A 24,874-nucleotide genomic window follows, 5' to 3' on the forward strand; every position below is an offset into this window, starting at 1 on the left:
GGCAATTTGGATATCAGCATAGATGGTGGTTACTGTCAAATCTCAAATATGTGGAAACTGGATAGCCATGGCAACCGTCTAATAGAAGTCTCTGAACATCATATTCTGTCTTCTTGTCTTCAACATCTTATTCCAGAGCTGTCTGTGGATATCGACTAGCCTTGCACTCTTACACTTGTGTGAAATGTTTCCTTGACAGAATCGAAAGGGATATTCAATCCAAGCGGGACAGAATCGTTGTCGGTTGAATTATGTGATGATGGTAAAACAAAAAGCTCCTGGATTTAAGCTGAGGGTCCAAAGGTTGACGTCAACACTTTTCTGTCAAACAGCCAGTAGCCTTCACGGCAAAAAGGAGTAAATAAGAGAGAAAAAAAACACCTCTGCATGCATTAAATTGTGTTTGCAATACACTGCAATATTAGTTGCAGTGTATTGCGACAGTGTTTTAAAGCAAAGACATCATGCAGGATTTATTACTTGGTAAGAGAAGTGTTCCTCACATTATTTTAGTCTCTTCAGGGTGAGTCATATAATGTAATATAAAGCTCTTATCTGTGCGACCTAACCCATCTATTTAATGCCATATTAAGCATGTATCTCGTAAATCAAACATTAATACAACATTAACAAGAAATCATAAAATTGGATAAATGTGCAAGTGTCATTTTCCATGCAGCTCTTTCTATCACTTTTTTTTATGCAGGAGTGGTCAGAGCAGATCCAAACACCAGGGCTGGATGATGCTGCAGACAGATTAACATCAGGTAATGATTTTTAAATTGAATTTAGATATGAAAATGACACATTGAGTTTTAAATGATCAGTATTCTTTTAATCAGTTGTTAATTCCACCTAAATCCTGTGGGTCATCCTCACAGACTCAGAGAAAATTCGATCAAAAAGTCTGTCGATGCCCTCACAGTGAGGTCTAATCCTAGTTCTTACATTAAAAGCAATTATTTTAACCATTTTGTTTCTGAGTGTGCACTTTAAAATCTTTGAGTGAACAAAAAATGACCTATACTGCAATAATGTAATATGTACCAGATCAATTATGGTAATGGTCAGCAAAACCTAACAGCACACATTCATTATTAGAAGTACCACAGGCGTATTTTCACATATTTCCAAGGAGGCTGAAATGATTAACATTCAGTCCTTCTGCCCGTGATGGATCATGCATGAGGTGACTGAAGCGGTCTCTAATGACGAGTGATTTGGGTAAAGCCAGTCCGGACCTAGCGTGAATGGTCCTTTTGTGGGACAGACACCTGCACCGCTCTGCCTCCTGCTCCTGGAGTGATTAACATGCACCTCCAACCTCGCTGGCCTCCCCACTCCCTACTCCGTCGACCACCCATTCTGGCACTGCGCTGTCGTTCTGGCACCTGTTTCGACATCACCCGTCCTGCAAAGACCACGTCAGGCTAGGATAACGCTGTGTGACTGCAGAGTTTTGCTCGGATTGCGCCTCTGTTTAGGGGTTAAAAAGTTTTAAGTTTCATCAACGGTTAACAGATTTGGGCGTGTTGTTCTGGCGCCGTGCAGGATGTAAACACTATACGTAAAGAATAAGCAACACAGTTCCACACTGTGTCATACACATTGATGGGCACTGCAGCTTGGCAGTGATAGAGAGAGAAAAGCACCGGGCCTAAAACGGAGCCATGTGGAACAGTCTTTGTTATCTCAGTTATTTTTCCTCTGAAAAAGGAGGCATAGGTGAGGAATGGTTGTTCAGGATGGAGGACTGACTGACATGTATAATCAGGATTCAGTTTCCATTATTGACACATTTCAAGTCTTGAATTATCTGTAAGAATTTGTTTCCACCATCTAATGTATCACTCTGTAGTGTCCTGTATTTGAACTACAATCCTAAATATTACTTTCCTCCTGAGGGAGTTTGGGTCCAACCAGGACGTTAATTGCCGTAATACTCATATCAAAGTGTGAGAATAGGGTTTTAAATGATGTCACGATGTCATGCTTAAAATGTTTTCCTGATTACAGAACACACACACCTACCTGTCCTTATCATCCAACCTTGGAGCACATAGAATAAATATACAACTGTGTGGTTAAAACAATGGACAAAATGTTTCCACTGTCCGTATCAAACCTTTTAAATACCAGCCGTGGCATCACCATGAATAATTTTATCGGGAGGTTTTATTTTATTTTTTTGTCTTGATGCTGTGCTTAGACGTCGGGGTCAGTGCAGGTCGCCGCGTCTGCTACCAGACATGATGACGCATGTGTCAAAAATTGGTTTTAAATCAGATTTCCGTGGCATCATCTCTATCCACATGTAGGGACCGGGGGTGGCATTGTTATGAGAACATCCCGCGGCCTATGCTTTGTAACATGTTGATAATCCTCTCCTGAGTCAGTGGCTCCGCATTAACATCCAGCACTGATTGAATTCCTCTTCTGATGGCTCCTGAAAACCTGTCTCCCTCTTATGTCAACCTCTCTGTGGATTGAAACAGTGACATAGCTTTGTTTGCTTTGACAAAGCACTCACATCTATATGCAGTCATGAAACGTGCACGGATAACCCCCACCCTTCCTCCCTGCCCCACCACCTCTCTGTGCTACAGGAGGATTAACCTTACCCTCTACATTCTGGCCTGTCCCGATTATGTCCAGGGATAAGAGCCGCTTAATTGTAATCACTCGAGCTGTCTTGAGCAGCGTAAAGACAGGAGCTCGCACCAGCTCAGGCAACACTGACGCCTAATACACAGCACCACGCTGTAATGCAACACTGTAAAGCGTGTAAAACGTCCACAGTGACCACATTAAGTGACTCTCTCTCTCATGTTTTCTGCCCAGTTGTCTATTTGCTGTCACCGACACGTTAAAACATATGTAAATGAAATACGTCTTACACACAGTCTTAATTACAGACGCTGAGCTGAGCTGTGAGAGGAGAGAAAAGCAATGATGTACGTATTTATCCATTTAGGCACATCTTTGCCGGTTAAGTAATTACAAAGATAACACTCTATATCCCTGCAGTTAGTATTGCATTTTACAAAGTTGACAGTGACATGATAAAAGCAATTATCATCATTCTCAACATTTTATTTCCTAAATAAAGAGATTTGGAAGAGCATTTACCTCTTTGTCAGATCTGCTGTCCCATCCAAAAGTATTGTGTTAAAATCAGGCCTAGGGAATAACCTGACCGCAACATCCATCCATCCATTTTCTACTGCTTTATCCTCCACAGGAGGGTCACTGCTCTAATTCCTTTTGGAGGGAACTGTATTTGATTGAAAAAAAATAGGTAATCTATTTAGAATACATTCACTTTATTCTCAAAAAGCCAATTTGCATGGAACGTTTTCCTCTGATAATTTATTAAATTTTTTTTTTTTCTATTTGTCGTTTGCAATGGAGCTTGAGAGTGTGAAAGGAAGTTGGCGTCGTGGCACATAATTGAATGGTTCATGTGGGTAATGCACCTCAGCAGATTTGCTTTAGGAGGTAATTGCTTCCCAGAGAAAGGTTGTTGAAACTGATGACATGGCACAGCACCTGTTTGTCTGCAGCATCTAAAGAGCGACGTGTAAATAAATGTACTCTGCAGCAGCTACACTGACATTTCCCTGAAACAACAAGGTCACGACCCCTCCATTAACGCTCAGACATGACTTGAATGGTCAGACGTGATCGTTTGAAGTGATATACCAACACGTTTCCCCCATAGTCTTTGTTCTGTGTAGGATTTTCTTGGTACAAAGTTCAGTTAATGGGCAGACAGTGTAAATCTAGGCAACCTCATGATTGTGTACTGTTTCTGCTGCCGTCAATGGACCCCCCCCTCATCTCGGCGAGTTGGCCTATGAGAGATGCAGTGTGGGAAAACCCTGTCCTCTTGAACTTTCCTCTGAGCGAAGGCCCGATCCTCTGGAGATTCCAGCCTAATGTCTGCTCCACTGACAAGGACATCTTCAGTGAATATTTTAAGTAGGATAAGCAAATGGAGGAAAGTCTCCTCATGTTAAAGGGACTCGGTGGAACAGGTGGCCATCTGGCAGTTTAGTCGTGTCAGCGTGAGGTCAAATCTCTGACAACTTGTCCTTGGTGCAACAACAACAACATCAGAGCCATTCCCTTAGAATCCCCTTTTTACTCCCTTCAGTGCACGGATGTTTATACCATGAGGAGGTTACGTTGACTTTATTGAATTTGGACGTTCAACATTTGGAAAATTCCTTTATTTGCTTTATTGCCCATGAAGAGGAGACTGATATCAATCTGTGTAGTGAACATGAAGCTAAAACCTGAACACAGTTAGTTAAAGTAAGTTAACTAGTTTTCAGTGCTAGTTGTTGTCTTGGACCAGGACCTCAAGCTGATTCTCGATCTTTGTAACTCATTATCACAAACATTTTTGGTCATTTATATCAGTGTCACAGCCCATTTTAACTTAAAATCCTGAAAAGAGCCAAATTGTGCGTTCTGTAAATCTGCTGCTCAACAACTGCACTTTAAGTTTGATACATTAATCCAACTTCAAACAGCAACAGAAGCAAAAAAGAAATTAGATTAAATCGTTAAAAAATATTGCATTTTATTGTTGTTGTAAATAATCTTGTTCTTTGCGCCATGGTTTTTTGTTTGTGGGCGGGCCTTAGGAAGCTGCCTGCTGATTGGCTACTGAGATTTGGAGTGACAGCTCAACGGACCGGAGTCGCTGTCCATTGAAAAGAACAAATCAGGGAGCGCAAAGAACAAGTGATGATTAAATCGATATTATAAAAATATTTACACAAATCTAATTCCATAATATTATATTATACAATAAAATAATAAGTTTCCCCTGACCTCGTCTCTGGGAATTACTGTCCTCAAGAATAATTTACTATAATTTCTATAAATCTTCATTTCTATCAGGAAGTGAAGGCCACCTGTAATTTCATCACCATTTTTTTCCATTAAGCTTTAAAGATGATTGTCATGAATATTTAAATTTCTACTGACGACAGAGGTTTCTTGAAACAGTTTTTGTCTATAGAGGAAGAGAATGTATGCAGATGTGTGCAAACCTCATTAGAGATTTAAATGGAGTTCCTTGCTCTGACTGCATTGATGTTTGCTCTCCCGCTGCGCTGCTCAACTATTAACTTTTCATGAGCACTCACACGAGGGTACAATTGAGGCGTGGAAGGCAAGAGAGAATACATGAATCAATTTGAGCGGATTAAGTGAGAAATCATAGTACAAATACTGGAAGCAAGTGAAGCTTTAAGGAAGGAGTGAGTTTACATTGAAATGAAATTGAAAGGGAATGTGACAGCATTTCATTAAAGCCTTGTTTTCCCATAATAAACTAAATGTGCACTCAGTGAATCAAGAGCTAGAGGAGAAGAATGGATCTCCCGTATTTCTTTTTTTAAATAAATATAATGAAACTGCTATTAATTAAAATTAAAATGACTGTATAGTAGGAAACTCTATGTACTTCTCACAATCATTAATCATCTAACACCTAAGCCTCAAAATGTCCTTCTGGACTTTTTTTGTTTGCTTATTTTAGCCATAAAAGGGACAGAAAATGTCCTGTAACTAAGTGCTTTTGTCCATTTTTCCAGAATAATTTTCAGTATCTGGCAGTTATTTACAATTTATTTCATGTTAATATAGTGTATTAACAATTTAAAATGAAGAAAAACAAAGTTTTATCTAAAAAAAAACACAACTGATTTTGCGTATTTGAAATTTGAACCCAATAAGACACTTTTCAGAAATGTTAAAAACTATTGTCTTTTTCATCGAGTCTTGTGTATTTTCTGTACGGAAACTCAAATTGTGTCCCATCTGTAATACAGTTGTCCACTTTATATATCAACAACAGTGATTATATATTTCTATATGTATGGAGAAACGCTCCCCACATGAATTTACCCGCACACAGCAGCTAATTTAAGCGAGGGTCATGTGTGACGGCCCTGTGAAGAGGCTGTCATATAAAGACAGGAAAATGTTTTTCTCCCCCACTTAAGAGCTGGCAGCAAACATAAAGAGACACTGTCAGGACATGAATGTGGCGGAGGAGATGCCAGCGTGTTCATCAATACCGGGCTTTATGTGTGGGGAGAGGTTTTTGATGTGCGGGGCTCGCACTGCAGCCGTCCTCTGCAGAGGGTGGAAGCCAGGAGCTTGGCCCAGCTGGGACTCCACGACTCCCTTTCCTGCCTCCCACAGCAGAATAGTTTTCCAGGACGAGGAGAGGAATGACAAGTGCAGAAGTAAACACTTTTGTTTTGAGAATTGGCAACCTCTCCTAAGTTCTTCCGAAGCTTCTCCATCGATGCGCAGCGTTGATATCTCAGATGCAGACGTGCGCCGCGGAGAAGCAGCGCCGCAAACGAGAGTCTTTATGCCTCCCAGTGCTGTAGTTGTGATGAAATCAATTCTGGCTGCTGCAGAGCTCTTGCAGAGAAGGGGGAAGGCAACACTCCTGCGTGTGTGAGACTCTTTGACTCAAGTACATGCAACACACACTCGTGCAAAAGATGTGAGCATGTTGGAGAAATTGAGCTTACTCAGCTCCAGGATCCACATAATTGGCCTAAATTCAATGGCTGATAATTCTCCAAGAGGAAAAGCTTGGACGAGCATTTTCTTTGTGCCCTACTTTGACAAGTACGTTGAACAAATTCAACCGATTTACATGTCGTCTGTGGTCGTGCTGGTGTCCATTTTGACGCATGACGTTTGCAGGAATTTCAGCACTAGTTTTCTGTATTGCAGACCCGGTTGAAGCTCCTGCTGTGTGTGAGCCTCTATTTGTGTCAAGGTGTTGGGCTTGCATTACCTCTGCTCTTCAGCCTTGCAGCACCACGACCACACACACACACACACATGCATCATGGGAGCCCTGCAGGAGCCTGCCATAGCATGAAATGATGTGGATCCATCTCCACAAGCAAAAATGTGCATCTCCTTCATGCCTGCATGGAAATCAGAGCTCGACTGCACCGCTCATGCAGACAGCCTCCTCTTCCATTCCAACCGAGCTCTTTGATAGTGGAGCTGCAGGCCTGCAGGCTGGTGATGCGCTCTTAAATGGGTGATGGGTGTTCACTAGGCAGCTGTATGTGGACTCAGTGGGAGGCCTGAGCTACTATAGGTCCGTAGGGATGGAGGGAGAGAAGGAGAGGAAGAGAGAGAGAGGGAGAAAAGTTGGCATCACTGGAGCTTAGGTTGATTTAATGATTCAGAACATTTATTGAGAGTTATGGAGTGTGTGTGTGTGCGTTTCACACACAGGTAGGAAAACTAACTTTTGGGAAATACAGCTTCTCTAATAAGGCGGAGAGAAGAAGTCGTCAGTCTCCGTGTGGTAATAAACCTAAGCTTGGCAGAGTGAGCACTGCGATCTCTCAGTGCAACGCTGAGCGTGTGAGAGAACAACACTGTACACCGACGTGATACATTGACAAGTAGCACCGAGTGAGATCTGAATGAGAAATTCACATGTCATGAATAATCAGTGTCCAGTGAGTGGAAGCAGCCAGTATTCTTCATAGGTACCGCGCACAGAATACTGCACTATATGTGTTAGAGGTTGATTATTACGAGTTTTTCACTGATTTACTCTATGATGTGGTTATTTTTGACCAATATTTGTGGCCATTTTTCTCTGATATAATTTAGTTTGGCTCTGCCAGATAGTTCTTCCCTTTTTTCTCGCCACCGGTGCCAAGTGCTTTGCTCGCTGTGTTGAACTGTTGTTTTTTTTTAATCTTTTTTTCTACAATATTGTAAAGTCTCGCTCTTAACCAGTACAATTTGATTTAAAATGGCAAATATTTGCCCAGTTTTATGAGCCTGATCGATTTAGTCTATCTCCACTAGGTATGCAGATGTAGTTAAATGGAGAATTTCTGCAGAACAAAAATAAACCATTGTTTTTTTCCCTGAAGTCGGACAATAATTCATTCTTTATGCTCGACTTAATGCTGCACACAGCTTCATGCCATGTGCAGCAGGACAGAGTGTAAGGAGTTGATAACCTCACAGAGAAGTTGGAGGTGCGCAGCAGTGTGTTGCCCGCAGCTCTTCTTTTTTACACTTCACTTGGCTGCTCTGTGTTCTGTCTCTCTCCCTGTAGTGTTCCAAACTGTCAGAAATGCTGAAAAAGAACGTTGTCTTGTATTATAGATGGATTTTTGATTAATTAGAAGTGACACATACTATAGGAAATAGCCGGTTTATTTATGGCGTGTTACAGAAATAGAACGTTTTCTTCATGAATGTCACTACAAACGTCCAGACACGCGTGCGCAGCTGTCCATAGGGAATGACATATCTGCTTTGTTTTCCCTCTTAATTACTACCTTTAAATAACCAAATCACACATGTGTTCACTCACTTTCAGCATCTGGTAGCATCTCTTTATGCCTTTGCTGTTAAACGGTGGCAAGCAAACAGCTTTTGGTGCATTACTGCTCTTCTGGTGCCTACAGCTATAATAATGTGATTTTAACTTACCTTTTCCAAAACGATTACACTTTAACACATCATGGTTAATAGGAAAGTAACCCCTTAAAGAGAATATATTGTATAAATAAAACAAGCGTTTCAGTATGTGTTGTTATACTGTAAAAAACAAAACAAAACCCTGCTCTAATAAGAGGATGGATTCTGATATACTTAACCTCTACATGAGGACATCAATATACAGTGTCATAGACACTATCACCACCACACTCAAACTACCTTTTGGAGATTGGATTGGAGACGGATGTGGGAGAGGAAGGGATGAATAAATGGATGAATGGAGGGGCTGATGGAATAACTGATCCCTGGTGTTGCAGCGATGGTGTCGCTGAGGATGAAGCCATCCCGAGTTCGCCAGAAGCGTTTGTCATGGTGAAGGATGTAATCTACTGTAGGCTTTGTTAAAGGATTGTGTGCATGTGTTGACTTATTTGTGCAACAACAACAACAACACGGCATATGCCAAGCTGTGCCTTCCTTAGACTACGTGATCACACCTAGACTATGAGAGTGTGCTGGCTCCAGATAAATGAATAAAAATACTCTTTTTGTTGCTCATTACGTTATGAGTCAGATCTGCATATCTTCTCATCTATGGATAGTGATGAAAATATCAATTTACTGAGAGTGGTAACACCTGTGTGTGACTTCACAGATTACAGAGGAAGAAATCACTTTCTCTCACTCTGTGGTTGTGTGTTTTTCGATTAACTTAAGCAGCTAAGGAGGCAAAGTATCGCTCCTCATCCTCCACCATTGTCTGTCAGATAAGTATTGGTTTTGTGTCCCTTTTCTAATGATCAGTTCAATAGGAACAGACATAGACTCCTGTGGAACATGAATGCTACTCTGTGTGTGATGGATGTAGAGAAAACCTGGAAACACCCATAAAAACTCTGTAAGGTCATCATATTTCATATTTTTTGGTTCTAACACAGTGAACTGTCAGCTGCTTTGGTTCGCATGCACCATGTTTCCAGCTGTGACTCGCAGCTGTTGTGAGTTTAGTGAGAGGAAGAGTGCTCGGCCTGCCCGGCAACAACCAGCAGACATTCAGCGTTACCCACTACCTGGTGAAAGTAGTCCAGTGCCCTGAAAACACTGCATCTGCTACAGCGTTCTGCACCTGCACGAGGCAGTGACTCTCCTCACCAGCAGGTGGCAGTAGTTTGTACTCCTCATAGGAAATGGGGAAGTCTGCAGCAGTTAGTTTATTCCTGTCACCCTGGTCCATCATCACACAGGCGGACAGACTTTGTGATAGCACAGCGACTTCCACTTTGACACACTGCCCCAATAAGGGCAATGGTTGGTCATTGGGGGTGTGTCCTGGTTATAAAAATTGAATTGTGGGACAGAAACAATGACAATATTGTTTCATGTCTGCTAGGTGTTTAAATAGGCAGCTTTTTCTTCACGCACAAAAAAAACAACCCACACACACTTAATTAGGTTATGTCAGCCAGGGTGCAGTATATGATTGTTGTGTTTGGTTTGTTCCACTGTCCCATATGGCCAAAATTAAATCACAGCGTGATGTAATAAAATCAACCAGAGTAATAGCAATTCACTGACCTGAACGCTGATCTAATCAAGGACACTGATTTGATTTGAGGCTGCGTCTACTTATGTTGTCATTTATCAAAAAGCAGCGTGACTTTGAGTAATTTATGCATCACAACAAAGTGTGCTTTTGATTTACAATACTCACAGAACTGTGATGGATAAAATACTGGATTTGATTTGTCTTACATACTTGAATCCACTCTTTAATTTCCTAACTTTTTCAACTGCAGAGTTTAATAGAAATAGCAAGAACTGTGTGAATGTTCCTTTGAATGCACCCCTGATTGACCTTGGGAAACTTATTTATTCAAACTCCACAGATAAAATGTAATCAGCCCACTTCACACAATCATGATTGGACCTGCCAGCTGTTTAATATGCAGGAAGAATCCAACAATAATAGAACAGGTGATTTCGACGTCAATAACCTCTTTCTAACTGTGGAATTGAGAGTTGTGTTGCTGTGTAGTCTGAGCGTTGCAAATGTCAGGATGTCATATCTGGACAGGATTATGGATTTGGACTTATGGTGTTAACCACTCATCCCAAGAAAGAGACATCTGGATTATTATCTGGAGTGCAAGATGGTGTTGACAGTATGAAGTCCAACTGTTATAGGTTTGTCAGCCCCAAATAATCTACTGAACCTTATCCATCCATCCATCTTCTACCGCTTTATCCTCCATATGAGGGTTGCATACAAACTCCACGTAGAAAGGCCCTTCCGACCGGATTGCGCACCCGGTGCTTCTTGCTGCAAAGGCAAGAGTGCTAACCACAACTCCAACCATGCAGCCCTACTGAACTTCATATAATCATCTAAATCTGTTGTTTCCTACAGCTCACAAATACGCCACTGTGATTGCCCATGTGGGATATTACAGCACTGCAGTGAATCTGACCTCTGGCAGCACACATATCGGCATACACTTTGACACCAATTCTAAATGTCATTCCCTCTCCTGGCACATTTCCTGATTTGTAACTGCTCCTGCTTGGTTTTTCCAATTGACATTCAGCAGTTTTGGGGTCAGCGTTTGATATTCTGCACAGTTCGTTTCAATACACCCACACTTCACTAGATTCTTGTTAATTGGGGTATTTTCGTTAAAAAAAAATGTCAAGATACAGCCAGTTATAGAGCTCTGTACAAGGCCAACTTTGCACACTCATAGCTCTGCCATGTTGAAAACTTGCCCCACTCTTCCTCCCTGTCATCCTCCTCCTTGTACCATTCTAATCTGCTATTATTGGTCTCAGCCCATGGTGTTTTAAAACACTCAATCTCCAACAGATGCTGAGGACAGGGAGGTGTAGAGAGATTAAATAAGTCAAGTCCCACTGGGTCCAAAGGGGCTCGGACACTTGCTATCCCACATTTAGATCTCTTCAGACTCTGTGACTGCTGAGCTTATGTGTGTTTAAGAAAACTCATAGGGCTGCAGGACATTTGTTTGTGCACCAAACAATGCTTCCATTTGTGCTGCATACGCTGATGATGGATGATGGACCTTTCATCCGTGATGTCACTCTTTCCTGTCCAGGATGATGAACCTCTGTGGAATGCCAGCCACCTCATATTAGCTGTTATTAATGATGTGATGGCACTGGATGATGTGAGTGTTGCTATCTTGTTTGTCGTTTGTCAAACAAGGGAAACCCACAGGCAAAGACAGTAGAGACAGATGATCACTTCTTTTCCTCTGTCTTTTATCCGTCTTCTTTGTGCCGTCCCTCTGAACTACTCTGACCATAAATGAACACCTACATTTTTTATTAGAGCGTGACATTTTAAAGCTCCAATCATCATACTCGGCAAATGTAAAAGGTGCTGCTGTGTCTCTTGATTGCATGATTTTAGATTGAGTTAGAAGGTAATATACTGTATACTTTAGTGCAGCCACTGAAGTCACGCCAGGGAAACAAAGCCTCAGTGGCACGCAATGGAAATTGAAGCAGTGCATGTGGAAAATCTCATGGCTGCTGTAACCCTGGTAACGTTCAGAGGGAATTTGTAGGATGGGTGATAGATTATTCTCAGTGAGCTTTCACTAAGCTAATACAGTCTATTCCTCAAGTGTGTGCAATTTTCACATTCAGTCCCCGTTCAGACCCCCTGTGGCTTTTAATTTCACCACTGAAGTGTGCACAGAAAGACTTAGCAGTTCAGTCATCAGTGTGTTGCAAAATATTGCAGGGTCAACTCCGCTATGTGTTATGTGCAGTATGTTTTTGTGCTGTGCCGAGTCGTGCCGTGCCGTGCCGTGCCGTGCCGTATTACCATTGAGGAAAAGGTTCATAAATTGACCATAGGTGAAAGTGAATGGTTGTTTGTCCCTGTATGTATCCTGTGATGGACTGGCGATCTGTCCAGGGTGTGACCCCGCCTTTCGCACTCAGCTGTCTCAGCTGTCAGCGCCCCCGCGACCCTCATGTGGAGGAAGATGGAGGGATGGGATGAACAATTCTTAGTTTTGTGTCGATTTGTTGTCATATTTTAATATCAATGCAGGCTTTAGTACTGTTATGGAAATTGATGCTCTTCTTTATGCATAATGACACACTATACATGGTTACAAGTTCCCAAGGATGAGTTTGGTTACTGGCAGTGTTTTTACTCATCTTTTGCATGCCAGTTGCCTGTCTGCATTCCCTTCTCTCTTCTCTGTCTTTCTGCCTTTATAAAGAAAGATGGTCATTCTTCTCTGACATCAACAAGGCAGCAGATCGGTTTCTGAAATACTCAGACCAGCACTGTCCATGTCATGTTCAAAGTCACTTAAAGCAGTTGAAGTGGGAGGCCTAAAGAAGTCAGAAAATGTGGTGACCCTACTGTCCCTGTTGTTGAAGGTCATGTGGATTGAACTTGATGATTTTAACCATGCTCTGCAGTTTGAAAGACTTTTACATACGTCATCCCGCGTTGTAGCCTTGAGGATTTCCCTCGCTAGAGGATTAAATGAAGGTAAGACGTCCATTTGTCCCTCCACACTCTCTTTGACAGGTCATCCTGTGAGTTAGCAGGCCACACGATGTCTGACCTCTGGGGGCTTTCCATTTCCTGTCTGCATATCTCCCCGTGTCTGCCTTCGGACACAAGAGTCCCATTTGCCTGGGTGCAAAAATACATTAGCTCTCACAAGGAGCCACTAAGCCCACACCCATGTACACTAGCAAGGGATTAATTAAATGATTCTGCCTGGCCTATTAAGTCGTTATACTTTTATGTCATCTGTTTGGCAAGAGCAGAGACATATCAGGCTGATATACACGTTTTCCTGCGACGATAGGTTGCACAAACCTCAGAGGATCAGTTTATAGCCCATTTAGCTTGGACCTGAGCAGGCAAATGAATACAAGGTGCATAGGAAACCATTACCGAAGGATGCAGTGTGATTTATAGGGGGCAGCCATTTATTATAATTTGCCGTTATGGCACAGACCATATGAAAGTCAGTAACAATCACGCTTCTATATTTAAGAATAGCGCCAGCTCCATGTCGTCCCACCGTGCAGGGCTTTGTTTAATCACGCCGCGAGGAACACAATCGGTCATCATTATGTGCACCAGCCATGTTCTGCCAACAGTCGCATTATCACAGCACCGGTGCTTGTTTACAGCTGGGTAGATGTTGTTCGGCAATTGTAACGCGTGCTTACTTTAAGGGTCGACACAGCACAATTGTGGAGAAAGGTCACAAAGCAGACTCTGTTATTCAGTTACAACCTTTGTAGTGACTTTTTTGGGGGGGAAAGAACAGAAATGTTTTATGAAAGTTGGTTCTGAAGATGGATAATGTTTAATATCAAGTTGGATCTGTCAGCTGGATTTCTTAGATTAGCATTAACCCATTAACACCTAAGAATGCCGAATGTCCGTCTGGACTTTTTTGCTTATTTTAAACCAGAAAAGGGTCAGAAAACGTCCTGTGAGTTAAGTGCTTTTGCTATTATTTACAATTTACTGCATGTCAACATAGTATATTAACAAATAATGAAGAAAAACAAGGTTTTATTTAGGAAAATACAATTACATTTGTTAAATTAGAACAGTTTATTATTTAAAATAACATTCAATGTCTCTCAATGTGCAAAAACAGGCCAAACAATGGAAACTATGTTCAGGCGTTTTTCTCTCATCTCTGGTGACAAAGACGCTGGTTGGTTTTGATTTCCAACTTCTCTTGGAATTGTCCCAATAGCACGAACCCGCTGTGTAATTGCAGTAATGCAAATTGCACTTGTGCAGACTTGGAATCATTTGTTTAAATTTTCACTCTTTTCATTAATGCAGTACTCCAGCTGCTGGCTCGAGCTTCACATGGAACGACAGACATGAGAGCGATTATTGATCTTTTCACGTCACACTCGGCCGGAAAGTGAATTAGCCAGTTTGCATAATGTCGGACTGTTCTTTCAGCTAAATGTGAAGGACTTGGAATAGAGACATTGGTTTTACCTTGGCTGTGAAGGATCGTCTGACCGGTCTTCTGACGGAATGCTCCCATTTGTACTTCAAGCAGTCACTGCAGTCATTTGAAGTCCTATGATATGTTGTTTACGTGCGGTCAAATAAGCAGAACAAATGGACATTCACAGACTTCAAACATTGTTTACATGAAAAGAAGAGTGCAAAGCCGGAGGGATAAAACAAATAAAAGACTTGATGCTTGATGATGATTGCCTAAAAACACCCAAAGAACATGGGTGTTATTAAAATTAAATTCACAGTCTGGTGATAAGAGAATTTAGAGGCTTTCCATGAATACAGAGCCTTTTATTTAAAAGAAATCTAGTGATCAGATAATGGCTCTTTGTCACTGCAGTCGTTTGATTTCAGAGATGAGGTCCGTTTTATATTTGCCACTCTGTGGCCGTGATTGTGGGTGTTCTTGAAGTAAAAGGGAGTGAAAAGTGGATTGGCAGCAGTCCTATGGAACATAATGGTTTTATATTAAGCACTCCATTTCTTTTAGATTTAAAGGACTGAGAAAATGGTCAGACCAAGGGAAAAGCCATGGCCTTCTGGGGGACGTGCTTTAGGCAGAACACAATTTTACAGTGATGGAGCTCAATATTTAGATCCTCTACATTTGAATGCAAGCATGCAATTCTAATTTGGGCCTAATTTGATTTGCATTCATTTGGAAGTCCCACTTCTCCCCTGTGACCATGTTACTGAGCTGCCATTTATGCATTCACCATTTGCCTTTCAAGGAAATTAATTGAATTATGGGCTGGTTGATTCATTGATTCGTTTTGTAATATGTATCTTGGTTAAATGGATTCAGAGTTGACTGCATCTACTTCATATTTTTATGGTTGTTTATCTTCTAATGAAGGCAGCCCAGTAACCTTGCAATTAGAGCCATTAGAGAATGATCCATCTTGAGCACGGGGAACGGACTTATCACAGAGATGCACAGCAGAGACGCGGGTCATGCTGCAGGAGGGGAACCGTGCATTTGTAAAGACATTGCATTTTACATTTTGTTGCTAGTCTCACCAAACATAAATCAGAATGAAATCAGTGTTGTTTCTGTAGGTCACAGTCAGTTTGTGTGATGCAGAGAGAGAGAGTCCTTGCTCTGGCTCTTTCAGGTTCCACTCTGCCCTCTTTCCATTAAAGCGATTAATCTGCAACACTTGGACAGCAGCTTACACACACTTGCACACACACGGCTAAATGTTAATACACATTGATTAAATAAATGATTAGGTGCTATAAGCCTGCTCTAAGTGGACCTATATATAGTGTTGCTGTTATATTGAAATCAACAGTGCGAATCACCTGTAGTATCTGTTTTTGTTTACTGAAAGCCGACGGCACATACACTGAGCATCTAGTTTGGCCAGTAAGGGGCCAGTCCAAATCCAAATCCAAATTTATTTATAAAGCACATTTAAAAACAACAAAGTTGACCAAAGTGCTGTACAGTTAGACATAAAACAACATAAGAAAACACTAAGACCAACTTAAAACCGACAGAACATTCAAAAATAAAAGTGTTCAGTCAAGTGAAAAAATTGGTTTTCAGTGGGAGGGTGAGTGATATGAACTGAAAATTATATCACAAAATTCCACCATGATATCGCAAAGATATTTCAACGAATTTCAAAAAATAAGTGTCTGCGTTGATTTGGAATAATGTATAGCTAACAATAACAATGTATTTATCATGAATAAGTATATTACGATTAAATAACATACAGAAATAACTCTTCAAATCGATATTAATTGGTGGGGCCCCATGATATGGACTGGAGGGCCGCATGTGGCCCCCAGGCCGTGAGTTTGAAACCTCTAAACCTTTGGTTCAGACTGTAAGAAGTGACATCGTCACATTGCCGCGTTGGGCCCAGCAGCTCAAAAAGTTGTCGGAGCACGAAAATGTGCTTGTCTGGATTTTGTGCACGCAGCGGATGCATCTGAGGAAAAACTAGCCGGATAGATTTGTGTTTATGAGCGGCCCCATAAACCAGAGAGACGTTCCCATGGTTCTTGGAGTCTTGGAGAGGAGTTTTATGGTGTAACTGAGTAAGTAAATACAGTGGAAAAAGATACAGGAAAACGTTTTCACTGTCTGTTCTAATGTAACCGCCACATACATCGACAGCGATTTACAGATGCTGTCTCGTTGACTTTATCCAGACCATAGTTTCAGTATGGAGCATAGTGACACATGCTTTTTTGCCCCTGTGGCTGCTCCTACTGCGAGTACCGCCCAGTAGAGTTTATTACCAATACAAAACAAATGTCTAAGATATGTATCTTTCTCGGGAAGTAATTTAATATAGCTATAAAGCAGCAAACTTGGAGTCAGACTTCTTTTTTATCAGCACTTGACTCCAGCCTGCTGTGTGGCCTCTGTAGCTGTAGCTCAGTCCAGAGCATTGTTTAAAAGCTGCTTCCTCTTCCCGGCTCCTGGTGACAAATCATTTAACAAAGCCGACTCGGACCGCCGTCCCCTCGCTTGCCCGGCAGCCGTCGACGTGCCCTGTCTGGAAATATTGAGGTCACACTAAGCCACACTGCGGCGGATTCTAGGTCACGACACATATCACAACTGCTCTAGAGTTGAAATCTGGTTCAGACATCAGCTGCGGCAGATGTGACGCCACATCCGCCAAGTTCCCTAGATATTACCAACGCTGTCCATCCCAGTGTGCTGTTTAACATTGAAATGAAAGCATGCAGCTTGGCTGAACTCTCTTCAGATAAAGATATGGACAAGTTGTTCCATAATAATCATTTTAGCCACTCAGATTGTTTGCAGAGATTAAGATCTTACATCCTGGCCCACTTTTTTTATCTGTGGTTTTTAAATAACACAAAATCTGCTTATTTTTCAAATGCAAGGAGTTGAGACAGAGTTTTTACCCTGTCAGCCTTTTTTATTGTAACAAAAAGTGTTATGTCAGGAACTAAACTACAAGGAAAGTGGTCTCCGTACTGTCTACCATCACCGTTTTTATGAGAAAATGAAAAGGCTTGAAATATTCCTCACAGCCACAGGTGGAAATGGAGAACGCACACATTGTGGCATCTTCCATCTTCTCCCCTGACAGGCGTCCAGGGACATCATCTCACGAGTTATTATCACCCTGTGAAAGGTAACAAATCAATACTTGTCATAAAAGCAAAATCATCCTTTTTCAAGCACAGAGCCGCTATAAAACGAGAATCTTTAATCTCTTCTCCCTCCTCCCTTTCCTTTATAGCTTATACTAATAACATGATAGTCAGACAGAGAGGCAGGGTGATAGGTTTTTTTTTTTCTCCTCCTCTTTTTGTGGATTTTTGGATTTGTGATATAACTACAGTCTGGGTACAGAATGCACCAGGCAGTCATAAAGCAGATCTGTCGAGCAATCATTGCAGCCATTATCTGACAGTGAGTGCAGCAGCTGTAGTGGCATAAAGAGCACTGTAAAACGTGATTTTTCGTTTTTGTTTTCATATAATTGTCTGCATGTTAAACCCCACCTCTTTTCACATACAAGTAATAACAGTATAATAATTAACTTAATTGTAATTAAATCCATGAAATGCCAAAATAATAGTAAAGGCTCAAGATCATTTTCATATTTCTTGATATCTGTGGTCAACCATCATCCATTTCAACCCAAGAACACTAACTTTCATTTTTGTAACACTATCACTAACGCCAGATATATTTTACCCGATATAATATACCAAATAAACACAAAAACCTAAATAAAAAAAATAAAAAAATTAGAAAATAGACTCCTACCTTTGATATTGTCAGTAAACAGCATGAAATTACCCAAGGAGCCATGCAACTCAGACAACAGCAACATTATAAAAATCACATATTCATAATCGTGTGGGTGAAAATCACCCGACGTTAGTGTTCTAGGGTTAATATAGTAGAACTGTTTTACAATTAAAGAAACTGTGATTTTTTACATATTTGCAGCTTTAAATGTAAATTATTAAATTAAATTAGTTATTAAATGATTGTCCCATCCATTTCCCCAAATCCATTAGTTCTAGATAGGATGTAACTCATGCTGTATTTCGTATGTAGTAATAAATTATAAATTTAACCCTGCATTTAACCCTCCCTAGAATTACGAGCAGCGGGCAGCCACTGGTGGGGACTCAAACTGGCAACCCTCCGGTTACAAACCAAGTTCCCTTTCCACTTGGCCATGGGCTGCCCATAACTGCCCAAATTATGCTGAAATGTAATAGTTAGATAAGAAGACACGTGGATGTGATCATTGGCTACAAAAGGGTAGAGGCAAAGGTAACAAGGCACATATGTCAATAATACCCTTTTTTCAGTACCATGGATAGCGCCACTTCATTGTAATCAGGCTGGAATAAACATTATGGCGCTAACTTGTCATTATGACGTTAAAACATTTGCCATTTGCTGATTTGATATTGACATGTCTTCAGTGTAAAACTGCTTTATACGACAGTTCTGCCATTAACCCATTCACACCCATTCATACAGTACAGTGTGTCAAATAATCACATCTGTTAAACCCATTCACACAGAAGTCAGGAGCAACTTGGGGTTCAGTGTCTCGCCCAGGGACGCTTGAGTATGTAGACGAGCCGCGCTGAGGATCAATTCTGTGACCTTCAGGTTGAAAGACAACCCACTCCACCAACGCTACACCAGTAATGGCAATAAAAAAAAAAAGTGGGAGTGGATAAAAAAGTGACAGCCATTAGCTTTTATATTGACACCATATAAGCCGTGCCTTCACACTGTTATTGGCTTTGACACAGGAATGTTTTTTCTTGGAAAGAAAACGTTATGACTTGATTTACTATGTGGTCTATGTGTTATTCCCATAGACCAGATATAGAGAATTTATCATAGTCTTCCAGATGTCAATCAGTCAGGGGGGGATGGGGCTACTCAACTGAGATGAAGGAAGGTTTATGGGAAAATGAGCCTATTTCTTATTTGATTTCATGTTTTCCTTAACAGTTAATGTCTCAGTCACTAGTTTCAGCTCTTTGTCAGTAAAACACAATGTCAGTTTTGAAAATGATCCCCACAGCACTTATGTATGGACACCAGTGTAATTGCCTGTCAATCACCATCACCATTTGGTTATTACATATTCCAAAACACTTGGGTGCTTATTATGACACAATAATAGGGATGGGTCAATGATATTTATGTAGTTAGATGCACTTTATTTCTAAAGCCCTTTACAACAACCCACAGGTGACCAGAGGGCTTTACAAAATAAAAGCATTACAGACACACCGCATTAAAACCAGACGGTATTCATGAAACATAAATCAAAGCATGAAAATACCAATTAAAAACACACAAGAATAAAAAGTGAACAAAAAGAATTAAAAAACAGAATAAAAACTGTCACCACACTACTTTTAAGTTTGGATTTAAAAAAGGCTCACATCAGTGATAACATGGATCTCAGGGAGGAGCTTATTCCAGAGTCTGGGGGCGGCAACTGAAAAGGCTCTGTAACCCCGTTTATCGCAAATCTCTGCCGTGCTTGCGAACAGTTAAAATTTCTGTTAAATAGATATAGATATTTTAATTAATCAATTAAGGCGTTCTAAAGTAAACAGTGCCTGCCAGGCGTCGCTACTTCCTGTCTCCACATTGTGGCACTGCTCAAATGAATGAGGGAAACCGGTGGAAGTTACCCGGCTGAAAGAGTTTTCAGTGGGATAAAGGTGGAGAAAGATGCGTTAAGAGATGCTCCATTCAATACATAGACTTTATGCACTTTGTTCTCTTTGTTGTGAATAAATAGAGAAATCCTGCACTTTGAACGTTTCCCGTTAGCGTTTTCTTTTCTTCACAGAGACAGATATTGTGATGTATCTCTCTATGATTTACTTGTGATATAAGAATGATCACAGAATCATCTGTACTGTGGTATTATTATGGACCATGTATCGTGTATTGTGCCATGTTGTTAGGCACAATAGTGTGATTTTTCCCCCCAAAAAACACCAGCTCTGAGGAAGAGTAGCTGTGTCCTTAGAGCACCTCGTTACTGCTGCATCTTTACAACCGAGGACAAACACAAACTGCAGAGGACACAAAGGTCGACTGTTGCCTCCTGAAAAAAGCACAACATGTTGAGTAGGTTATTGTTACATAAGTGCAGAAACAGACAGTGAAAACTGGTTTGGGATTTATTGTTTTCTGCTTTTTATAGCCGACTGTGTTGCAGGGAATGATATTTACCTCTGTATATGACTGTCTGACACGCTTTTTAATTTCTTCTGTTTAGTTATAGATATTTTCCATTCTATCATACTGCGTCTAAGTCATTTTAATCATTTTAAATCATCAGACGACATCGAGAACGATGTCGTCTGCTGCTGCAGACTAAGCCAATCATCTGTCCAAAGACATTTTACTCAACTGCAATTACACTGAGATTGTTCTCAGACTGGAATGGCACTTTTGTACCTTTTTATGATTTCAGTGTGTGTGTTGTCTCACTTTCGTCTAACTTTACCTCTCGTTCTCTCTGCCTTGAGTTGCCAACGTCACACACTATTAACTGTGGAGGAGCTTTCATGGATATGGACAGGGACGGTGGTCACGTTTTGAAAATGACATATCGCGCTACGATGAAATCTTGCCGCACAAGGATTCTTCTTCTCACGACAGTGCGAGGCTTTTGCTTGCCTTTTACAATAGATAGTATTTCCATTACATTATTGCTTTCACAGCTCCTGTTCCAGTTAAGAGTTATGATGTTGTGCGAGGGCTTATTACACCGCAGTTATTGTTGAGGCCTGGTGAAATGTGATTAATGCTGTGCTGAGCTGGTTTGAATGAATAAGGATGGGATGTTTAAAAATGCACTGAAGAAACATACTAATGTTTTAAAGTGCACTCTCGCTCCCTTTAATCTTTAATCTGGGCACATTTTCCTGAGGAATCACCCATCTAGTGGAAATCTGATGATTGGTTTAAATGCCTTGGCATGTATGGAAGAGGAGACGGTATCTTCAACACGCCTCTGTCCTTCCTCATGTGTCTGACAGAACATCTGACATAACTACATTCTGTGCCATGACTTGAGGTTTGATGTTGAGCTTTGACAGAAATGTAGATAATTGATAGAAAGAAGTCCAGTGGTTAGCACTCTTGCCTTTGCCGCAAGAAGACCCGGGGGGGTTCGCGACCCGGTTGGAACGAGGGCCCTTCCGCATTGGAGTTTGTGTAACCAGTGTAGTTTTGCAGTCTGCGTTGCTTAAAAAGGAGAGGTAAGGGCCAGACACAACCCTTATGTCCGCCATCTTTGCTAACCAGCTCTTGCTCTGCAGAGTAATCTGAGAAAAACAATGATCGAATGTAGTTTTCAAACTGATATGGCTGCAGGGAAAAAGACCTGCATTTCGGTGAAAACTAGAATCCGGTCGGTGGTGGCCAGCACCGGCCTTTGGTCGCGGCGAGCACCGGTCACCGGTGGCAAGTATTTTGTTTTGTATTTTTATAATTATTAAATATTTAACTCCTCACAGGGATTTGTGTGTTTACGCAACTAGCGCTGTCTGCTTCGAAGCTTGAGACGGCGAGCGAAGTGCATGCTGGGAGTTGTTGTCGTTCATCTACATGAGCCAAAATTAATTTTTTCTGCCTTTCTCGGCCAAGAAGGCACTTGCTTCAAATATTATTTCACATTTCTACTACATAGATGACCTAGTTTTAATAGACATTCATTTTCCATGGTGAAATATGCCTTTAGGTACCAGGTGGGCACCCCAAAAGTGCACGTGGGGGACAGAAAATCACAAAGGTTCCATATGTAAGTCGCTTTGGATAAAAGCGTCGGCTAAATGACATGTAATGTAATGTAATGTAATATGACAACTTAACCTCCCGTGTCAGGGTAAAATATAAAAATAAAAACTTTACATACTTTTTGTGTAATTATGACATGAAAAGGAAAAATAAAATAAATATCAGGTGTTTATTTCCACGTAGGAACAGTTTTTCTGTTCAATACTGAACCAAACATTGCTTTCGAATTATTTGCATTTCAAGCACAGTGGTCCAGCTCCTAAACAGTGGATTGTTGATTGGTCACCAGAGAATCATCACTTCCTTGCAGTAATAGGAAAAAACCCAAAATGAACCAAAATGAGGAAAAATAACGCTACTTTTTTGTCCAACTTTTCATATTTCTACTTAAGCAGCTGATACATCTGTCGCCATCTGGTCCAGATCAGGGTGGCGTGCATGTTACACTGCTAAACTGCAGTGTACTGTTTGGTGGAAATAAGGCTTTTGTCAGTTCACTGCCCTTAATTGTATGTCTTGCATGTTCTCATATATCATCGTTGAACAAATGAACGTTGTCATTTGTGACCTTGCATACGTACGTGGGAGCAGGTAAAGCTTCTGCAGCGGCTCTTTGGCTCTGAACCTCCACTCATCAGTAGGTGAGGCTCGTGCTCACTTCACTTGTATCCACTCCCATGAAATGCCTACACTTACTTCCACCTGCATTCCCGTTGGCCGGGTGCCCGCATGAATATGGTGATGCATTGGATTGTTTATGGGCTGCTATTTTTGGAGGCGCCTCCCTGAATTCATCTTCACGGATCAGTGCAGTACTTTGGCTGCATGCAGTCTAAAAAAATCAGTTAAATTTGCACTCATTTGCATGCGTTTTGGCCTCTTACAGTAATGGAACAAGATTAAACTATTAGCAGACAAACTTGTCATGGTGGATGTGTTGCAACATCATCATACAGTACATTTAGTCAAGTTAAAACTGAGACTATTAGGTTATAAAAATGTGTTATTGATCAGCTCAAGTGTTGATCAGTTAAATTTCACAGTCGGGAACAAATCAAGATTATCACAGGTGGCTTTCCAATTAGATTCCAAATCCATGCCAAACCTGCTCATCCCTTTAAGTGCTTAACTGAAATGGTCATGTGATCTATAAGCAATTACGCGTGAAGCCCAAAATGACTGAGTCAAATGACTCGTCTTTGAATCTAAATGAGTGTTTGCTGATATTTGCTCTTGTGTAATCTGATCAACACCTCCTTTAATCTCATATTATCTATACCTTATATTATGAATGACCCTTTCTTACTTTGACACTATATTTTTCCCCCAAGCCAGATTCACTGGAGTGGTGATACGAGGGGCAGCAGGATGACTGAACAGGTTGCAAATCATTCCCCCAGCGTTAGCGTCGTAAAATCATTCATGATCTCTGCCATCTGGAGGAAATTAGTCTGCATCAAGGATCCTCAGTTGAAAATCTATGACGGAGCATTGGCAGTATTGTTCTTCGGGTTCATAACAGGTGTTCGCCGAAGTGGTTTTTACAAGCGTATGATTGAGTTGAAGCAGAGGAAAGATTTTCTATTCACAGGATTAAATATTGTATATAAGGACACCAAAAACAGTGTTACAAGCACTTACTGTGGTATATTTGGCTTTTTCTAAGTACCTATCAGAACGATCAGAGCATGGATAATACGGGATCAATGGTAAAAAGACATATGAATAATTTATGCTTTTTAATATTATCTCTGATGATTTAACCACATTTAAAAGTGTTAGGCTATGTCCTAATTATTATTTAATTCATATTTGCACTATATTTGTTGTAGAAATGAGCGCCTGTAGCTTTAAGGGGATTGGGTTGGGGTGGCTTGAGTGGCTTTTCCTTTTGTGATTTTTTTTTCCAATTAATATTATTAATAATAATAATAATAATAATAATAATAATAATAATAATAATAATAATAATAATGATAATATAAAACATGAGCTCCTGTGGAGTACACACGTTTTTGGGAACACGGGATACTGAAGATTAATGTTTTAACACGTGAGATAATAAAGTGTCGGCTTCTTATTTTCTGTGTATCATCAAACTCCAATGGTGTCCAAAAATGAGCCCGAGTGTTCCACTGTTGTCTCAAACAATGCTGTGTTTTAAGTTCATCCCGCTGAACAACTAGGCTTTGTCAAGCTTAGCCTGAACCACACCAGCTTAAACCACACACTCAGACTTAAGTATCATGTGTGGGAAACACGAGTATTAAAAATACATGTGGTTCTTGCGGCGGAGAGCTGAAATATTTGCACCGGGGGTGAACGCTTTGACCTTTTCGAAGCAGATATTTTAGCTGTTGTTTTAGCCACTGGATTCCTCTGAGGATACACGGTATACTGAGGCTGTTGGACTTGGAGCAGGCCTCTGCATATTTCTGTTTGAAAAATACATAAACTGTGAGTTAGATGTATGTTTTTTGTACCATTTTTGCATT

The 24,874-nt window shown here is 40.8% G+C and overlaps 1 protein-coding gene across 16 annotated transcripts in view; it reads left to right on the forward strand.

Annotated features, from left to right (window-relative positions):
• Positions 1–24,874, forward strand: part of arvcfb (ARVCF delta catenin family member b) — a 206,474-nt gene that overhangs the window by 3,564 nt on the left and 178,036 nt on the right. The window contains exon 2 of one of the 16 annotated variants that reach the window (XM_058635404.1): positions 707–767. The exons of the other annotated variants lie outside the window; for them this stretch is intronic. The gene's annotated coding sequence lies outside the window, so the exon portion shown is untranslated. The remainder of the gene's footprint in view (positions 1–706; positions 768–24,874) is intronic. 16 annotated transcript variants of the gene reach the window in all.

Source organism: Solea solea, chromosome 8, assembly GCF_958295425.1.
Source record: "Solea solea chromosome 8, fSolSol10.1, whole genome shotgun sequence".
Taxonomy (NCBI): Eukaryota; Metazoa; Chordata; class Actinopteri; order Pleuronectiformes; family Soleidae; genus Solea; species Solea solea.